The 4846-nt window shown below is 32.9% G+C and overlaps 1 protein-coding gene across 2 annotated transcripts in view; it reads left to right on the top strand.

Moving 5' to 3' along the window:
• Nucleotides 1-4846, top strand: part of ZFPM2 (zinc finger protein, FOG family member 2) — a 457642-nt gene that overhangs the window by 119121 nt on the left and 333675 nt on the right. For both annotated transcript variants that reach the window (XM_023536141.1, XM_023536142.1), the window contains exon 3: nt 2347-2448. The gene's annotated coding sequence lies outside the window, so the exon portion shown is untranslated. The remainder of the gene's footprint in view (nt 1-2346; nt 2449-4846) is intronic.

Raw genomic sequence — 4846 nt, forward strand, 5'->3', positions numbered from 1 at the left:
TCCCCTTGGCTAAACACAGACAGAAACCTGAGAACAAGGGAGCCCCAGTAATGGAGTCCACAGAAGTCTACCTTCGTGGGGCACAAAGTATGGCAGAGAGGGAGCTGCGTCTATTGGGGCCAGCAGGAAGGGGCAAGTGGAAGATAACCAGTTCATGGTATATAGCAGGGGCCTCCCCCAGAGCAAACAGTTGATGATTCTAGTTATGCCAGTCTGCTAACTCATGGCTTTTGTTCAATATTTACACATATGCAGGGATAACATTCAAATATTAAACAACTGATACAGCCTGGGCTCCCGACGGGCCAGAGCAGATGTCGTAAACATCCTGCCGACTAGGTTAATCCCTTAGTTTCTGAATTCGGGGTGGTGGGATGGGGCTCACTGGGGAGTGACCAGGGCATGCCTGGCAGGGTTGCACTGAGTGGCATTTGGTTAGGTCAGGGCTCACAGTATTTCAATACATGAAAAGGCCACAGAGCCTACCTGTGTGTGCAGGCTGAGGACCAGTCCTATTTATAGCTGTTAAGTGAGAGCACAGTGATTTCATAATTGGTTGATATGGCTGTGTTTTTCTGTGTCACCTGCAAAACAGGCACAGAAGATTAAAACTTATCTTGCTACTGAGTCTTTGTACCTTTCTTATGGCATTTAAACCTAGTCTTATACCTTCATTATTTGTGAACTTACTCTCTTTAATGAGTTTTAGACCACTTTTTTTTTTAATCATTTTTTAAATTAATTTCAAGTATACAGTACATCGGTTAGATATTTATATAGTTTATGAAATGATCCCACTGATTATCTTCTCTCTGGCTCTACACTTTTAAAAAGAAACTGTAATTTTTTATATATATCCAACTATACCCACTGTAGTTCCTTAAACATGAAACTGTAGTTTTTTCTGGAGTGAATTTTATTGCTATTCATTCTGATAATCCTGAAAGGAATAGATAACTTCGAAAGAGCTTTCAGTTCCAGACATGGGGTTTGGTGGTGTGGGGTATTTTTTTCTTTGTTACCCACCAGAGCCAATGCTTCTCTGTTAGCAAATTACAGTCAACAGAGCTGTCACTGGACTTCTACATTGTCTCTTTACCTTTTTTTCTACTTTTTAAACTGGTGTATTTTGGGAAGCTATATATAGAAATAAATATAAAATTTATGGAGTTTAAAGTTCAAAACTCATGAACATCACAATATCATTTGTAGTAACAAATAATTTCCTGAAAATCTTGTATTTTTTATGTTACTTTGAAAGATTTATAAAAATTCAGTGTCTGCAAAGACTTAAAACTATTCAAGATTTGGGCAACTATGTGGAAAATAGTTACTGAATGCTTCAGAGGGCAAGCAATTTATTTAAAAATTTTAGCATTATTAGACTCTGAGTTTAGTCGCTATGTTTGTAGTGTGCATTCTTTTTATTTCTGACATCACATTTTCCTGTTATTCTGTTCTCTGAATTCCATTATAATTTATAAGAAGTATCATTTAATGTTTTTGTGCGCATCCTGTTAAAGTGGTTTATTTTCCTTTAAAACAGCACATAATTTGTTACACTATCATTTAAACAATGAAGGTACTTATAAATGAGATTTTTACTTTCAAATGTGATTGCATGGTTAATCTGTTTCTCCTTTGCCATAGCTATATTTTTGCTCAAAATATATTACATTTTTTCCTTTTATTATGTGAAAATGAAAGCATGAAATTGTACAAGCTAGCTGCACTTACTTTATTATTATAAGTATAGCTTTATAGCTTCTTGCATTGTGAAGACTGAGTCACTGGCTCATCTCATATGCTAATCTTTTAATTATGGCTTTTTAGACCCATTTTTAAAATAAACACGACCTAGTTTCAGCAGGCTTAAAGCTGGGGAGAAATAAAATCTTCTTCAAAATAGCCTAAATTCAACCTAAAACGTAAATATGTCTTTTCCTATGATATTTAATTTTGTCTTCTGCATCTTGCCTCTACAAAAATTATAATTCAGAAATAAGCAAGTTAAGGTTTTCTTTATTAAAAGCACTGCAAAAAATTGCAGACTGCTTTTTAAAGTTTCTTCTTATATATAATATTCATAACTCCAAATGAAAATCTTTATGGAAATGTCCTTTATTGTCTTTAACAGTTAGCTATTGATGAATAATGCTGATTTTCTTTATTATAAAGTCATTGTAGATAGCAAAATGATTATTCATGGATTTGTCAGTATAATGACAATATATGTAACAAGCATATAATTACACATGTGCTAAGGACATCCCTCTAAGAGGATTTAAGTGTCAAATAGAGGGCTTCAATCATTTCCCTTTCTCTCTGTGTGTTGGTGTTTTCCAGGCGATAATGAAGGCGTCCAGGAGACGGCAGAGTCAGATGGGGACACACAGTCAGAGAAACCAGGGCAACCTGGAGTTGAGACAGATGACTGGGATGGACCAGGTAGGACAGAAAATTTAAAATTCAACCATCTGTTGCTGCTCTCAGAAATTTACCTTTTTTTTTCTTAAATTTTAATTAGGTTATAAAACCCTTTCAGTCTCAACTCTAAGTTTTAAAAAAAAATCATGTATATGCCGGTTACATGAAAGGTTAAATGAACATCATTTTTTAAAAGATTTTAATTTTTTCGATAAACTATAAAAACCAAAGTGTTACCTCTGCTTGAACTCTTCATTTTTTCTTTCATACTTATGTGAGAATTAGGCAATTCTACTTGCTTTTTTTGAATCAGAAATCTTTATGCTGTATCCACATTCATATTGGGCATAATTTAAAGCTTAAAAACAGGTAACAAAAAATAATACTCCAAAGAAATATTTTCAGTTTAGTCATGTATTGGATCTCAATATGTTTAAAAAATATCAACATATGCCCCCATTTGATTCAAAGTTTTGGCAACATTTTCACTTTCATGAATGAAAATTAAATTAAATTTTAAAAATTTAATCCTGACCTTTAATCGTTTTAAGAAAAAAAAGATTAAAATACTTTAAAATATCAATATAATGTTATGTAAATATATATAGTTCATAAGAACTCTGTAGAAAAAAAAAAAACCTTTATATTTGGTGCCAAGTAATTTACAATAGATGGTGTATTCATAAATGGAGACCACTGTGTCGCAGGGCTTAAGAATATGAGCAAGTTTCGAAATAGTTTTAACCATCATCCAAAGCAGTAACATTTTTCATTAAGAAAGATCCCTCTATTTCAATCACATTTTCACCCTTGCATGACTTTGCAAATTGCTCTCTGCTGTGCATGGAGACGAGAGGAACTCCAGTGGTAATTTTCTGAAACCAGCAGCTGGAAAATATAATGCAAACAAAAATGAAGATACAATATATCTGATTATTATGATGTCATTTCTAATGTTATTCATGATACACACAATGTTTGTATTCTGTATACTATAGCAGAATGTTATAGAAGATTTTGGACCAAAATGTATTATATTTAAAGTACCGTAATACCATATTTTAATAATTTGAAAGAAAACATAGCCTTCTGGCATTTTCAAAACCTACTGCATCATGCTTCTGTCTTAATATAGGGAAGAATTCTCTTGATTAAAAAAGTACAATAAATATACTTTGAAAATTAAAAAAAAATTTCTTGGAGATTACATTTGACTCAGAAAAAGGTGGGTGAACTTTATAGCATATGGTTCTTTGTGCAATTAAGTATGTAAGTATATAAGTTTTTAGAAGTGTTTTTATGTTTACGTTAGATTAAATGGCCTTTTCCATTGTGCCTTCTCGCAAAGCGCACATTCTGGCTTCTCTCTGTGGGGCAAACTGGTCTGGGACGAGTTCTGTTTGCTCATGTGGGGCTCGCAGTGTTCTCAGTACTTGGGAAGTAAGTAAGCAAATTCTGGGGTCGTAAATTACTAAACACCTATCGCATACCCAATGCTGTCTTTTTCAGGAAGCTTTTCCAGAAATAAAGTTACAAAATTACCTTAAAAAAAAAAAAAAATGTCAGGGAGCAGAGTAAAGCAGGGCTGTCATTCAGGATGAGATCTTTCACTTTTAAGTTAAATTTATTTAATGCATCTGATTCAATGAAAATTTTCTTTAGCTGATATTGAAGAAAATGTTATTCTTTTTTGTGGCACATATGAATACATGAAAACTTTAAAGGAAAACATATGTCTGTCTCTAAGCAGGTATGCATATGAAAAAAATCCTGTGTATACTATAAAAATCAATAAAGCATTTTTCATTATTTTGCAAAAAAAAGTTTTATTATCTTGAAACCCCCTGATTAATGAGGTTGATTCATGACAAAGTAATACCTGATGATATTTATTTTTTAAGGTAGAGTATTTATTTCTTAACCTTCAATCAGGAGAAAGTATAGGCAATGTTTTTGCACTTTTGCCATTGCATAAATAGTGACTACATTAAATATTTTTACCCCAATTTTTGTAATTCATAGAACGTTATAGGCACTTTCCAGCCGTATAAGAGATAAAATTTTCTGGTTATAGCGACCATTTCCAAATCTGTTAGAAAATGAGCTCTGGATTCTTAAGGGTTTAGGTTCAAATTCTGGATTTGCCACTCACTTGCTGGGCAAATTTTGGCAATTTGCTTAATCTCTCTGTGCCTGTATCCTCATTTACAAAATGTAGAAAATAATATTATGGATTTTGTAAGACATACATCAGGTCATACAAATAAAATGCTAATGATCGTTATTATGGCTTTGGAATTGTTGAGTTGAGGCAGAACCTTTTAAATTCTTCTCAGAGTTTTTTAAAACCCAGTAGTAGTATATCCAATACAATAAAAGGTAAACTTCTGTAATGCTAAGCATCTAGTTTTGAGTTTAA

Source organism: Pteropus vampyrus, unplaced genomic scaffold (assembly GCF_000151845.1).
Source record: "Pteropus vampyrus isolate Shadow unplaced genomic scaffold, Pvam_2.0 Scaffold149, whole genome shotgun sequence".
NCBI classification, from domain to species: Eukaryota; Metazoa; Chordata; class Mammalia; order Chiroptera; family Pteropodidae; genus Pteropus; species Pteropus vampyrus.